This window comes from Rosa rugosa, chromosome 3, assembly GCF_958449725.1.
Source record: "Rosa rugosa chromosome 3, drRosRugo1.1, whole genome shotgun sequence".
In the NCBI taxonomy this organism is placed as follows: Eukaryota; Viridiplantae; Streptophyta; class Magnoliopsida; order Rosales; family Rosaceae; genus Rosa; species Rosa rugosa.
Window position 1 is genome coordinate 44444482 of NC_084822.1, and position 16891 is coordinate 44461372.

Consider the following 16891-nt stretch of genomic DNA (forward strand, 5'->3'; position numbering starts at 1 on the left):
GGTCAAATTTCTCTACGTTGGCATTCCTTCGTCAATGGAGCGTGGTTCGATATCATTGGACTCAACAAACTCATGCGCAACGAAATGCGCAACTACATCATCAATTATGATGGAGTTTCTATCCCTCGTCTCATGTACACTAGTGTAATTTTCAAAGAGCTCTATATTCTCAGGAATAGGTTCTGACGTTGAGGCGTCCCCCAATGATAACCATAATCCGGAAGATTCTCATGAGACAGATTTTGAGTCTTGATGATCAAAGGATCGGAATGTGCCAAAGTATCCTTCGAACCCACGGGCCTCTCACCCATCCTAGCTGGGGCCATGACCTGTAACGCCGGAGTGCCACTTTCTTTGGTGTTGGTGCCATACCTACCTCCGTGTAGGGTGGCGCTACGTCCTCTCGTAGGGACATCCATCCTTGCAGGCATGTTTGCAGCAGATATGTGTGATCTCGTCACTTTAGTGGGGATCGAGATGAGACATAGTGGAGACAGACCACGACAATTCATGTCGTTCCTGCTGAACATTCGTGTTCTTATCTCCCCCTAACGACGGGAATACTGTCTCATCAAAGTGACAACTCGCAAATCTAGCGGTAATGAGATCGCCTTGCAAGGGCATTAAGTGGTGGACGATTGTCGGAGTCTCAAATCCAACTTAGTTGCCCATTCATCTGTAAGGACCTGTCATAGTGCGCTGTGGCGGTGTAATTGGCACATAAATGGCTCACTCACACTACAAAAAAAAATTGCAATAGCCACGGCGCGTCCCCGTCGCCAAAGGCTATTTTGTCGTCGCAAAAGACTATTGGCGACGGCAATGCTTTCGACGCCGTTGGTGGCGTCACCAATTGTATTCGCAATGACAATGCGCCGTCGCAAGACTATTAGCGACGGAAAATGGTTTGTTGTCGCAAGAATTTTGCTACCGAAAAAAGCCGTCGCAAATACCAATGGTGACGTCACCAACCGCTACTGAAGCTTTTTACCGTTGCCAAAAGTCATTTGTGTTAATGCTCAAAGTCCGGCGGTAGCCGAGCCTTCGTTTAACGCGGGTCCGGTGGGCGGACCGCTACTCTGAGGACCTGATGATCTTCGCTAGTTGTCAAATGAAAGACAGGGCGTCAAAGGGAGATCGCGTTGGGCGGTCTTCACTTCTCCGATGCCTAAGTCAGTCAATGCATATAGACAGTATAACAATAAATGAGTAGTAAATGCATAATTAATGAGGAGAGAGGAGAGAACCTTTTATAGGTGAGGAGAAGGCTGATCTTCTCCTTGTTTTCGATGTGGGACTGATGTGCTTCAGTTCCTAGCGTCAGGAGCTTCTGATGCTATCTTGGTACGGCGCGTGGCGGCGCGTCGGCGGTGATCTGGGGGCAATCTGAGGCTCAAGCGGTAGCTCGCCTGGCTGTGTATCCGTAGGCTACTCCTTTGGCGGGAGTCAGTACCTCTGGCAGTACCATGAGCGTAGCTCATTATAGCTAATTATGCTTGCAAAAGTGTTATTTATGAACATGGGGGTCAGTACCTTTGGCGGGAGTCAGTACCTATGGCAGTACCCGAGGCTCATTAATGCCGTCGCAAAAGTGTTATTTATGAATATAAAAAAATCTGGCATGCAAAATGCATGCCAATTTTTTTATTTTTTTATTTTTATAGATAAAAGCTATACAAAAAGGAATGCAACTTATACAAAAGGGAATGATACGTTCATGAATGTTACAAAAGAAATGAAGGTTATACGAAAGTTTACAAGATAATTAAGCTTTAAAAGAAATGAAGGTTATACAAAAGTTTACAAGATAATTAAGCTTTAAAGAAATGAAGGTCATACATCTGAGCAATGTTCAAAATTCTAAAATACAAAAAGCTCATGTGTGATATGCAAAATATATATTAAAATACAAACTTGGTGATTGGAAAGCTTTTTTTTCTCTATCTCAACTACATTATGGGCATATGGTGCTTGCTCAGATCGATGGAGGTGTCCGCTTGATAACTCTCCCCTCTGTAAAGAGAAAAATATAGTTTTATGAAGTAACTGTACGTAAACCTTGGCTGATGTAGTAGCTGATACTTGGTAGGACTCATCAGAAGCTTTTGGCCTTGATTAATGCATCTTGTCCCAGATCATATCCCTTCGCATCTATTGTATTGACAACTTCCTGAGCAACAGTTACTGCCTCTCCAGGGTTAAAATACATGCTGATAAATATAAAAGCAATGTTACTACTTGGCACCTTCAAGAGTATAAAAAGTTCAAAGGGCGAAATGATGAAAAGAAACACTTAGTAATTTAGACACTCAATAACAATTCCCTTCTGTAACAAAAAATAAAATAAAATAATGCTGCCTGCCTAAGTCATCAACAACCCAATCACTTGTACTGAACAAAAATGGCCAAATATAATGGATATAACTTTTTCTACATCTCTATTAAGAAAGACCAGACTGAATACTGAAAGACTTGATTTTGTTCTCACATAGAATGAGTTTGAAACTTAAACATCAAAATCTGTAAAATACATGAACTAACACGGGACAATGATATACTAAGTATTTGATGAATTGCTTTGTGTATGTTATTGGAAATTGCCTCTTATGCAACAACAACCCAAGTATTGAATGATAGAGAGAGAGTTTTCCTTTAACGATTGCTTGTGACATGAAAAAGACCAAGTATCACAATGGAAAACAAACTAACACAAGCCAAGCAAACCTGACCTTATAGAAACTTTAAAAATTGATTGCATTTAATTCATGCTCAACCCAAAGGTATACCAACACAAGCCAAGCCAAAGTGACATTACATAAAGTTTTAAAAATTTGTTTGCATTTAATTATGGATATGCTATATTTGATGACTAGCTTACCTACAGACTAGTTACTATATGATAGTAAAAGGCCAGCGAATATGTAGCACAAACTTTGACTCTACTAACCTCATATGTTTGTGAGGTACTAATGCACAGCTCGCAAATATGCAGCACAAACTCTGACTCTACTTTTACTACTCTTCCCTTCCTTTTCCATCCCTGAAACACAAATTCCACATCTTATTAGTACCCAATTGAATATAATTAAAAACAAAACAATTCAGAATTCATTTCTCAAACACATGGAAACTGAAAACTGAAATCTTTAAGCATTCATTGAAAAAACAAAAAGCTAGAAAATAAAACAAAAAATGACCAAATATGAACTACTTCAGTCTCTTTATTTATGCACATACTTCACAATATGTACTATTTCACTATAATCAAGGTTCTAAAAAACGCTAGGCGCTAATCGGGCGGTAACCTGGGGCCTAGCGCCTAGGGGCCTAGGCGGGAGCCTAGGCGGGGACTAGGCGGTTTTGTTTTTTTTCAATTTTATCTATATTTTTATTACATATAATTATATAAATAAGTATGTAACCAACCATTTTACTCATCCTCACATTATCTTATTGGTAACTGACTAACTATCACTTCTAATTAAATAATAAATATTAATTTTATTAAGAATGTATGCAACCACCTCTGTGTTAGCAACGTGTTGGTCTAAAATTCTTGGTTACCTCAATTCTTGCAACGTGTTAGTCTTAACTACTCAAGGCTAGACCCTTATCTCTTAAAGTCAATATACGGTGGTAAACAGAGAAGGTGACACATCACACTTTCTTAATCAATTGTTTATTTGGTTCCCTTCATCTTCGCTCCATGTCTTCACTGAACTGCACTTTTCCGGCGAAACCAGAAAATCAAAAACCAGAGAAAAGTGACTAATTTCAACCCCACGAGGGATCCAAAGAGGCCTATCCTCACCATATCAACATGGGTCTGGCGCCAACTGATAGAGAAGAGTCATTGACTGCCGCTCTACCGCTGCATCGACGATCGAGAAGATTGAGAATTTGAGAAAGCCAAGCGCCTAGTGCTCAACGCCTAGCGCCTAGGACCGCCCAACCTCCGCCTAGACCGCCTAGGCGGCTGCCTGAGAGCCCGGCGCCCAAACCATTCTCCCAGGCCAAAATCGGATCGGGCAACCCGCGCCTAGCGCCTAGACGCCGCCTAGGCGGCCGCCCAGGCCGATTTTTAGAACCATGACTATAATTTATGAGAACAATAACACAATAAGCAAACTGATTTACAATTATCTTGAAAATTATAGTCATATATATCATAGGATTGACTTACATCTTCTTGAGGGGTATATCCTCAGCCAGCAATTAAGCATGAGCTCAAGAACCTGTTAAACAGCGACAAGTGTGACCCGTGGCCCACCATTGTACCGATATTGTCCCAACTTAACCACCCGTTAGGTGTTGGGTTTTAATCACAAAAGGCCTCGGTACAATTGGGTGAGATCCACCCACTTATAAGTTATATTTTATTTGTCACTTTTCCAATGTGGGATCTTTCCTCTCCAACACGCCCCCTCACGTGCAACCTAGCTCTAGGTTAGCACGTGAAATTAATTAATCCAATTCCCACTTTAGAAATTGGGACACAAGCCTCATATCAGAGACTTGGTCAATACAATCCAAGGCCCACATCGGACACTTGGTAACAATCCGATCGGAATTTTTCCGATGGCAATATAAGGAACCCAAATTCGGGCCCATGATAATTGGAGACGTAATTGGAGAGGGACCCGCTTTGATACCATGTTAAACAGCGACAAGCGTGACCCGTGGCCCACCATTGTACCGATATTGTCCCAATTTAACCACCGGTTAGGTGTTGGGTTTTAATCACAAAATGCCTTGGTACAATTGGGTGAGATCCACCCACTTATAAGTTATATTTTATTTGTCATTTTTCCAATGTGGGATCTTTCCTCTCCAACAGAACCCTCCCCCAACACCTAATCATAACACACAAATGTAATATCTCCATTCAAGATCAGATATAGTATAAAACTAAATGAGCCCAGTCACAACACACAAATGTAATATCTCCATTCAATATCAGATATAGTATATAACTAAATGAGCCCAGTCACTGTCAACTTACATTTCACTTCATTACCAAATTACTAGTTCTTCTCAAAGTGACTCCAATACACAATTTAGGTTGAACCACGGGCAATTACATAAGCAGAAAGAGAAAGAATTCAAGGAACAAACCTTTTCCTTAGTATACAGATCTCACGCCTACAAAATCATCAGCCTTTCTCTTAGTATCATGCACCTCTTATAAAAAAGAAATGGATAATCAAAAGGTCAGTAAATTTGTGCCTGTCCCAACAACAAAGACTCCTTTAAATTCAATTTTGCTTTTGGCCATGGTAAATACCTAAAATGATTGAATGTTAGTAAGTAAACTAAAGTAGAAATAGCAGTCACTAATGACAAATGCTTAAGGGACACAAGAAAAAGATGGAATCATTGTTGTGGTTGCCAATGTTTCTTATATTTTTTTCCCTTCTTTTAATTAGAAGTGTTTTTACATATAGATCCAAGGTCTTGGTTACTTCAGCTTTGGATTACAATTCAGACAAAATGTTTTGGGCTTAAATTGCAATACTAGTCAGAATACAGAGATGAACTGAACCTGATATATGGAGTTTTTGACATAGTTGTTGGGTCCATCTCCACCTTTCATTGGAAAAGCTTCAGATGACTTACTGGTTTCCTCTGCTGCTGCCATATCTCTCTCTCTCTCTCTCTCACACACACACACACACACACACACACACACACTATGTACTACTTCAAGTCTTTATTTAATAAATCAACTACTGCAAAGCCATTTTCTTTTATTATAAATCAAGCACAGCAAGATATCTTTTATTTTTTACGTACTACATCAACATCTGCAAGTCTGCAACTTGACATAAACATAGGCCAAGCATATAAATTAAGTAGACACAAAGTCAATGGTGGTGTTCCAGCTAACGTGCCCACACCAGTTAGTTGCACCTGTATATATCTTGCTATCCAACAAAGAAATGACACAGAAAAGACTGGTGCACTATGCTCAAACCAAACTGGATAATATAAAACCTGGACTTCTATCTAAATATTATAATAATAAGCACGTTATGCATTGCAAGGAAACTTGAGTTCTTGAAGACGCACAATGTGTTTATTTGCCTCATTATTCTCCACCTTTAAATTCAAATCCAAGGGCAGATGAGCACAACATTCATCGACTACCAAAACATGACTCAATATTTTCGTCAACCATTGGAACTGCCTTGAACATACCCTTGTGATTTTAGAACAGAAATGTGATATATTTGACATATGCAGTTTTTGTTGTAATTAACCTCTGTTCCACTTTCTCACTGGTATCTGCAACTTATTACATCAGTTTATCTGGATCGTAATATCTGTATTCTAAGAGTACAGCTCCACATATCAATCTGGCAACTTATTACTAGGGCTGGCATTTTCAGCCGAGATAAACCAACCAACCGAGTCCGAGCCGAACCGGAAAAGTTGGTAGCCGACCATGTCGGTAACCGAAAGTTTGGTACGGTAGTACCGAACTGAGAGAGAGATATTGGTACGGTATTGGTACTGAATTTTAGGCATATACGGTATACCGTACCGAACCGTATATTATATATATTATTTATTTGGATTAAATTCAGTTTAGTCCCTCAAACTTTAGGCCAAACATCAGTTTGGTCCCTCATCTTTTTTTTTAATCAAACTCATCCCTGATCTCTCAAATTGCATCAATTTCATCCAAAATTTGAATTTGGCTCGAAAGATGACGTCATGTGCTGAGTTGGAGCCGACACAGGGACCCACTTTTCAGATTTTAGAAGGGCAAAATAGACATTTCCAAATTAATCTAATTTCTATTTTTTTTTCTCTAATTTTCTCTATTTTCTCAATTTTCTTCTCTCTCTCTCTTTCTCTCTTTCTCTGGTTGGGCTTCTTCTCTCTTCTTCCTCTCTAGATCGACGACCACGAAACCCCTTCTACCAGTGCCAGCTTATACAGTGGAATCGTAACAATGAAAATTGCAATAGAGTGCCCAGTTTATCCATCCACATTATGAAATTATGATTCTTTTCTGGTGGTGGAAACAATTGTTCCAATACAATCAAAGATTTCTAGTATACACAAGGAAGAAGGGTACCTCAGAAACGCTAGCTCCAAACACTCGTGATTCAATACTTCTAGGATATGAAGTGCTAACTCCAAACACTCGCGATTCAAGCTCGGCAAGAGCTCAACCACCTGAGGAACTGTCCCAACACTCACAACCGAGCTCCTGACTGACTTGTGTGAACAAATTGTCTTCAACAAACTCAGTCCAGGCAACACCCCTTTCGAGTGCCTCTTATCTTTCACTAGCCTCAACAATCCAACCACAAGACTCAAACTCGAGGTAAATTCTGACTCCAAATCCTTGCCCTCCATTAAAACATCAATCAATTTCGTACAATTGATCTTGGTCTCAATCGACCCCTCATTCAACATATCAACCATTAACGAAATCTTTGTGGGTTGCATCAGACTCGTCTTAGACTCAGAACTGAGGTCCAGCTCTTCTATCATCTTCTTCAGATCCAACTTCTCCGCCGCAACGCCACCGCAAACTAACCCACCTCCGCCGCCCAGAACTTGCCCACCACCGCCCACATCAAACTTGAGATCCCCAACCCACATCAATCTTTGTGGGTTGCATCAGACTCGTCTTAGACTCAGAACTGAGGTCCAGCTCTTCTATCATCTTCTTCAGATCCAACTTCTCCGCCGCAACGCCACCGCAAACTAACCCACCTCCGCCGCCCAGAACTTGCCCACCACCGCCCACATCAAACTTGAGATCCCCAACCCTTCTCGGACCAGGCGGCTGATACATCGGCATTTTTTAGCTACGTGAATCGAGCAAACAGAGAAGACCGAAATCCCCTTACAGCGGCAATCAGAAGGGAAGCGATCGGAGGTCAGGGGTACCCCACCTGCAGGCATAACCACTGCTGCTAGGGCTCGCTGGCCCGTCGGCCTCCAGCTCCGATTCAGCCCTCGTCCAAAGAATACCACCACCTCCATCACACCCCAAACCCTCGCTCGATTCCTTCACTTTGCAATCTGGTTGGGCTTCGGATCGAAGTTTTCGTCACCGGAGCTCGACTCGGAGGTCATGGAGAAACCAACCGGGGGTGATATTTGATAGAATTGGTGGAGGTGGAGGTGGAGGTGGTAGAAGGGGTTTCGTGGTCGTCGATCTAGAGAGGAAGAAGAGAGAAGAAGCCCAACCAGAGAAAGAGAGAGAGAGAGAGAGAGAAGAAAATAGAGAAAATTAGAGAAAAAAAAAATAGAAATTAGATTAATTTGGAAATGTCCATTTTGCCCTTCTAAAATCTGAAAAGTTGGTCCCTGTGTCGGCTCCAACTCAGCACATGACGTCATCTTTCGAGCCAAATTCAAATTTTGGACGAAATTGATGCAATTTGAGAGATCAGGGATGAGTTTGATTAAAGAAAAAGATGAGGGACCAAACTGATGTTTGGCCTAAAGTTTGAGGGACTAAACTGAATTTAATCCTATTTATTTATTTAAATAAATTTTATATATATCGATATGAACCATTGATTATTATTAGTTTTATTTCATATTAAATTATAACCGTTCGATTTTAAATTTTCCAAACCCTAAGGGGGGTTAGATCGAGCCCTCTCTCACTCTCTCAGTCTCTCTCAGACCCGAACCCTCTCCGCTCGACCTCTCCTTCAGCCCTTTGAAGTGATGATGTTCGATCTATCCAAGAATCGAACCCAGAGATAAGAGATTCATGTCCTACGACCGTTGAGTTTTCCCTAAGACTCATTCGATTTTTGTTTCAATTTTAGCTAGAAGCGCATGGATTCATTTGATTCATGTTCTAAATTGAGTAATCTCTAAGACTCTAATGCTTTTGCTGCTTTGCATCTTGCAATTGTGGATCTCAAGTGGAATGGGTCTCTGTTGCCGTTAATCTCAAGTGGTATCTATGAGTTCTTAACCTGTGATTTGTTGCTCTTTCTTTACCAATATGTTCTGGGTTTTCATGGTTTCCCTTCTGTGCTTGCAGGAACAGGAGGACCAAGGACTGAGTTTGAGTGTTTGAGACTTTGAGGGAGACGAAGGCAAAGTCACTGCACAATTGAAGGTAAAATTCATTAATTCGTATTATGCATAATTGATAATTCTTTGTAGATTTGATTTGCAGCAATTGTGGTAGGTTTGATTTATGAGTAATAGATACATCTCATCTTGAGAATAAGGTAGAATTAGTAACAGCCTGGACTGATACCTCTTCGAAATAATGTCAAATGAATTATGAATTAGTAGTTTTGAGTAATGTCAGTACTCACTATCTATATGTGAGGGCTGTAGGTAGAATTAAGACTGAAGAAAATATAGTCATGTACCTGTGAATTGTTATGTTCTTCTTAAATTTTAAGTTTGTTTTTCTTACTGTGCTTTTCAGGTGTTGTTCCAATCTCAGAAATTCAAGTAATCATCTAATCAAGGCCGGCTTAGACCTGGAGCAACGTATCATTTCATTCATTTGTGTGAAGTGTGAACTATGAGTGTTTGAATTAGAAATTGTATGAACTATGAGTGATGATGAGATGAACTGAAATTGATGTATTGCTTTATTTGCTCATGGTTGTACTGAAGTGATGATGAGATGAAGATGAATTGAAGTTTGTATTGCTTTATTTACTCATGGTTGAACTGAAGTGATGATGAGATGAAGTGTTGAACTTTGCTTATTTTTCATTTGCAGATTTGCTTATGGTTGGGCCTTTAAATTCATATGATTATTGTAGTTTTTATTTACTGGACAGGTTTGGCCGTTTGGGCTTTTACAATTGCAATTGGGCCGGAGCTGAAAGCTGTCCCAATCTTAAAGTCGGTTGGAGGCCCAACCAACCGATACCAACTGGCTATCTCGGTATACCGACAAGTTGGTATACCGACTTTTTGGCTGGTAATTGGTAGCCCATTTTGTGTACCAACAATGTTCGGTTCGGTAGGTGGTATTGGGCTTCAAGGTCCGGTACCGAACCGAACCCAGCCCTACTTATTACCATAGAACCAGTAGGTCGCACTGGATACTTTCTTCAAATAATACATCTACCATGTTAGAATTAAATTCAACAATCTATATGCAACATGATACAGTCATTGGTTCCTCTTTGCTCATAGGCTTTTATTTTTTCCTTCTTGATAACAAACAAACTTCATTATAAAAGAAGCATGTACAACACAAAATAAAAACAGAGGGCATGCAAGCTGAAAAGCATTAACAGAAAAGAAGCAAAGGCAAAACAATTTACTAAATTCATGACGAAGAGATATCCAATCCAAACCATATTGCAAGCTGAAATGAATTTTTTTCAAGAAGGAAAGGCATGGCTTCTATGAAACCATGATGGAGAGAATCGAGAGATATCCAATCTAAACCATATTGCAATAGAAGACTCTAGATTAATCAATATCCCGTCAAATTGCAAAGCATTCTTATCTAACAGACCCAAATTTAACCAATTATATGTTATGATTGAGCTAATTTATCAACACCAAAATGCAACCAAGATAATCATTCGCTCCAAGAATCAATAAAATCCAAAGCTAAAAGAGAAAAAAAAAACTCACAAACTTCAAGATCGCTGCTACAGAACTCATTTTTGCAGCCAAGACAGGCAAGAAGGAACCAGCCCACGAAAGAAGGGGAGAACACTATGAACAGCTCAAATGAACCAAAAAAATAAATCCAATAAAATTACCACAAGATATGGACGAACACTCACATTAAGATGTTAGTAGATCTCACCTTTTCCTTTGTGTTTCCTCAAATTTCGTTATAGAGGACCGTTTTGGTTGGTAGATCTTCTACTGAAGTGGCCAGATTCGATAGAAATATGATGAAGAAGTTCAATCTTAGCCAGCAAAGAACAACGCTCTTACTGGGAGCCTCGAGATTTAGGATTTAGGCGAATGGATATGAGAGAAAGATAGATCGAGGAGAGGAGAAATGGAATTGAAGAGGTAGAACATCTACAAAGGATGGTATGCCAGTGAATCGAATCGAGATGACGGAGGATTAGAACTTCTACTAATTGAAGAGGGGCTAGGTTTTATAAATTGTTTTTCATCTAAAATTTGATGGCTAACGCGACGGTAGGTGGATGAAGTTATTAATTTTAAGTACCTTTGCCACCGCTAACGTTTTCCAAAGTAAACATTGGTGTTTGGCTACTGCCAGTGCGACGGCGCATCAACCAGGTTGCAAACTTTGTATACTCTTGCGATGACAAACTTTTTCCGATGCAAAATCGTTATCAATGGCGACGGCAAATGCTTGCCGTTGTAAACTACCGAAGCCGTTGCAATTCTTTTTTGTAGTGTCAAATGTGCCTAAGTACGATACTTATACCCAATCACTAGCTGTAACGCAGAGGTAGATTGAGTGGCTGTGGGTTGTAGACGAATTAGCATAGCTGCATGTGATATTGCATCACCCAAACTGATATAAGAAGATTGGTGCGCATTACCAATGTCCTGACTACCATCGTAGTAGTTTCCGCGAGACCATGTGGGTGTGTTCATGAGAATATGATGTCCAACATCAGTCCCATTGTAATATCCATCGAAAGTCTTCGATGTAAACTCTCTAGCATTGTCAAATCTAATTGACTGAATAGGATGATATGGGGAGTGAGCTCGTCGTCATATGATATTTGCTAGGAATGTAGTATAAGCAGCATTACAAGTCGACAATGGCACAACACGTGACCAACGTGTTTGCATGTCAACCAATATCATGAGATATTTAAACGTCCGCAAGTTGGTTGAATCAGTCCATAGATTCTATGTAAGAACAGAATGAGTATTTTCATATCCTTTGCATAGGACAGTCTCAGTCCTAATTTCCCTAAGGAATAGGCTTTATTGTCACGCCCCTGATTTTTAACACAAATAAAAATCGATATATAACCCCATAATTATACATGCGTGAACGTTCAGCCACCAATACCAAATACCTGGAAAACTTTTTCCCTTTATACAACATACATATTGATGCCCTGAACCCACTATGTCAATATTGACCCGCCCACAGAGTCATATATTACATAAGCTTACGAATTAAATTGTCAACAACAAGATAAAACGTAAAAGCTCCTCAGAGTTTACTACATAGCGGAAGTCATAAAAATGGTAAGGCCAACCAAATATGCTTCCTACCCGTTCTGCTGCCAACAAGTCGCCTCAGCTTCAGCCACGATCACCCTGACCTGCAAGGTTAACCCCTACACCGTTTGAATAGTGCACCGGGTTGTCACACAACAAACCCGGTAAGCTTTTGCAAGCCCGTATGAGTAACTCAAAACAACTCACACCAAATTACGGGATAAAAGCCCGCACAACTCACACCAACACGAGGAACATCTTTCGACTCGAGAATAAGGAAAACATACCGGCTCCCAAAACAATACTCTTTTTCCGAAAGAAAACCACGAAAGTCACACCGTGACAAAATCATATAAATCGTTAACCTAACAATTCAAATATGATTAAACGATCCAACCTGGATAAAACACATACGCACATCAATCATACCTATCGTTAACCTAACAAATAGCATATGATTCTTAGTCCAACCTGGACACAACAGCACATTAACACACCCTCAATCATACCTATCGTTAACCTAACAAATAGAATATGATTCTTAGTCCAACCTGGACAAAGTATGTACCCAGGAGTCATAAGTAACCTACTTAGATCCATGAAGTACCATGGTAGACAGACTAGCACCCTAGCTGATCGTACCCACTTACCCGGCCAACTGCGTGATTCCCTATTTCATGCCTTGGTCACTATCTGCGACCTATCACCATCTGTGACCTATAATCATTCAGACCCCGTCTGCTCTCGGAATCAACCTTTGGTCACCATCTGCGACCTATCACCATCTGTGACACTTGGTCTTCAGACCCCATCTGGTCTTAGAACCAACCGTTGGTCACCATCTACGACCCATGCTTTTCAGACCCCATCTGGTCTCAAGTCAACGTTAAGTAAGTCATACCTGACCTAAAAACGTTACGACCATCTAGTTCCGGCTTTCCCCATCCCTGCTCACCATCTGTGACCCTTGGTACAAGGACCAATACATTTAAAATGAGACACGCTTGACTCCAAAATGTCACATCAAACTCAATACTTTTCAAACAATAGAAAACATCTTTTTCCACAATATTGTTTCAATGAAAAGTCGCATTCAACAATAATATGAACACCATCATGCATATTATTCATCACACATCATCCACAAGAATATATATATATCACGTAAATATATATATACGTAGTCATTCGCTCAGGAATGCCTACTAATACCAACTATAGTTTGCAGTTAAATAATTAACGCCAAAACAATAATGGTAATTCCGTTCATAATGAACCTTGTGAGATTACTCACCTCGAAACTCCCGCTGCGTCTTCAATACAGAACAAAGCAGTTAATCACAATAGCCGTCCAAAGAATACTTCGTCAAGTACCTAAGGAAACACAACTCTGATTCAGTTAACGAATCACAAGGAATAACGTTCGAAACCCTAAATCGAACCAAAATTCCCAAGGTGACGCCAATCGAGGCGAAACCACATCCGAGACCTCCCAAAGTCTCTGGAACACTTCCACGATCGATGTGTCCAAGCCACAAGTCGATCCGATGCTTAAATCCTCACGGATCGAAACATCGAACGGTCCGAAACCGTAAAAATCACAACATGCTCATACGATCTCCAAAAATTACAAACAATATATCGAAATGCTCGTATCGACGAGTAGATCGAACTCAGAAACAGAAACTATCCCTGAGGTGGCCGGAAACCACCGGAAAACACCACCACAGTGGCGGCACCGCCGCCAAACCAAACTCGGAATTTGACAAAACTTCCAACACCAAAGTTCTTCATCTCAACCCCAATTTCAACTTTCATAACTATAACAAAGTCCAATTATAAACCAATCGATCGAATTTTACCTTAGAACAAACCGGACCGATTGAAACCCTAGAATTTCAATTCCAAAATTCGGCCTCCACGAGTTGAATCGATGCAAGCCACCTTGTGGGAAGCATCAACGTCCTCCAAGCTCCAAAAGCCCTCAAGAACCACCGGCAAAGGTGGCCGGAATCTCCGACTCCGATCAAGGCGATTTCATCCCCGAAGCGGCTTCTTCTCGGCCTTGCAGCGCCGCCTACGGTGCTTCCCACGACGAACAACCACCACAGACGTGTAGAGGGGACTGAGGCGAGCAGGATTCCCTTTGGAATCGCATCGATTGGTGGCCGGAGGAGGGAGAACGACGCCGGCGAATTGGAGGGGCGAAACCGGGCTCGGGAGAGCTGGGTTTCCCAAAATGGAAACCTGGCATTTTTTGCAATTTCCGGAAATTTTTGTCCTTTTATACCAAAATGGAAAGTTTTTCCAAAGCCCATAACTTCTTCATACGAACTCCGATTCTCGCGTTCCGCATGTCCACGAACTCGTATCGATGCGCTCTACAACTTTCGTGAAGGAAGTTTTCGGAGAATCTCAACACTTCAAAAGTCAACCTTTGCAAACCCCCTAAAGTCATACTTTCCAAATAAAAATTCGTCCGAAATACTTCCACTCCATCCACGAGCCACGAAACAGTCCGATAACCACAATTTAATTTCCGGAAAATCCTCGGAAAATAAATACGAAATTCCGGGGCATCACATTTATGAAACGAGCTAGAGGATGTAGAAGCAACCAATGAGGATTTTGGTTGGGCCTGAGCGTCTGAAACGCTATTTGAAGTAAAGTTGGTGATTGCAACATCACATGGGGCGTCATCACCATGATGTACGCTATCCATGGCGTCATGGATAAGGACTATGCCACCCTTAGGCTGGTGGTGGACGGCGGCGGCTCCGGAGGCAGTGACGGCGGTCACACTTAGTCCAGGAATCAAGTTTTGATTCATGCTTCGTTTCGCTCAAAAGAAAGGATGTCCATGTGAAGTTTTTAGTAGACGGATCATCATATCATGACTAGGATGACCTATCCTGTCGTGACAAAGCCAATATGTGTCTAAATCCAAGAGATCTTCTCTCATGACTTTATTGGATTTAATAGCTCGAATAGTGACATAGAGTCCACTAGAGAGACATATAAACTTCTCTAAGATGCGCCTTTGTTCGCAATCGTTAGAGGCATTGCAAAGGAACTCATTTCCGTTCTCTACATGCGTTTTTGCATGGAATCCGTTGGCTATTCATAGGTGCGATTTGCTCTAGGAGCTTAGAGAGTTTCTGTGACAGTAATCAAGGTGCCATTGGGCAAGGGGAACTTGGGCGATTCCATGTCCTTGAATTAATATTGATGGCCCAGCCATCGTAATCACAAAGTAATATGCTCAGAATCAAAATGGAGTCATAATGAAAAGAACTCGAAATTTTATTCATAAGACAACAGAGTACATCATTAACCATTAGGAGAATCTAATCCAAATGCTAGCTAATGAAAAACAAAGGTAGTCGTTTGACTTCTTTCGGTAACTCCAAAATAAATATGACCAGGTGAGTAGAGAGATGTCGGTGGACCAAAGCTCGCTTAAGTACCACTTATCTCAAAACCTTCCTAGACATCATACTCATTTTGGATGAGCCTATGTGAAGAAAAACTAAACCAATGACATTTACTACAAAGTATATGGCAATTGCCTATTACATCTCTTAGAAAAATAAAGACTTAAACAGAATTGACGATCTATTGATCCCAGCCAGATTTGTAGTCTTCAACCCTTCACTCTAGATCATCTTCTTGATCTTCTTGTTCCACATAGTGAGCTTCTCTTTCTTCATAATATGCTTTGTAGGCGGTGACAATTTCTTCACGAGCTCTACAAATGTGTGCCCAATGACCTGATACTCCACATCGAGAACATACATCTCTTTGCTCAGACTCCATTGATTGTGGCGCTTTGAAAGCGTCATTTAGATGGCTCTTAGTGTTGGTGGCGCCACCAACATGGCCAGAGGCGTTGCCTCCCTCTCTCTTTCCATGTTGACCTCTTCGGTTCCGTGTTCGCCTATTTTGGCAGTTACCTTCCCAAGTAGAGGGATTATATGGACCAGAATGTCCAGAAGTATCCTTAAGATTAGGGTTTCGCTCTTGGCGCCCTCTCTTAGGGGCGCGACTATAATTAGATTCCGGAATAAGCTCTGTTTCTACAGATCTCGAATTATAGTTCTTCACAAGGATGTTGTCATGCTTTTCAGCGACATTCATAGCTCCAATAAGCTCATGAAACCTTGTGATTCTTCCTGCAGTAGCATCGATTCGATAGTTCTTAGCAACCATCAATGCAGAGACACGGAAGGTAGATAGAGTCTTCTCAATCAACATTGCATCTGTGATCTCTTTACCACAGAATTCCATTAAGGATTTAATGCGAAGTGCTTCTGAGTTGTAGTCAAGAACTGACTTGAAATCACAGAAACAGAGGCTATGCCATCTCACTTCTAGGTCAGGAAGTAGGGAATCACGGACGTTGCCAAATTTTTCTTCGAGTGAGACCCACAGCCTTCTGGGGTCTTCTTTATTCATACACTCGTACTGGAGCGAATCATCCATATGACGAGTCATTAGGATGATGGCTTTCGCCTTATTTGCCTCTAAGGCTACTCTATTTGCTTCCAAAGCTTGAGCTTGCTCAATAGTTAGCACGTCCTGGCTATGCTCGAGAATCATATCCAGGATTCCATCGGCCTTGAGATGCTGGCGGACATCACGAACCCACCTGTGATATCCAGAGCTAGTTGTTCCCAATGGAGCAAAGTCCAATTTGTTCAGGTTACTCATCCTAAAAAAGAACAAGAAAAATGGTTAGTTTCGGAGCGAAAAAGCT

General features: G+C 41.0%; 2 long non-coding RNA genes across 2 annotated transcripts; one reads left to right on the forward strand and one right to left on the reverse strand.

The window, feature by feature from the left end:
• Positions 1-2927: 2927 nt before the first annotated feature.
• LOC133736155 (uncharacterized) lies at positions 2928-11029 on the reverse strand. Its single transcript, XR_009859441.1, has 3 exons — positions 10778-11029; positions 5116-5181; positions 2928-3040 (listed from the first exon to the last, which is right to left on the reverse strand). It is a non-coding gene; the product is annotated as an uncharacterized LOC133736155 (long non-coding RNA).
• Positions 8895-9554, forward strand: LOC133738093 (uncharacterized). Its single transcript, XR_009859962.1, has 3 exons — positions 8895-8938; positions 9026-9103; positions 9425-9554. It is a non-coding gene; the product is annotated as an uncharacterized LOC133738093 (long non-coding RNA).
• Positions 11030-16891: the final 5862 nt, after the last annotated feature.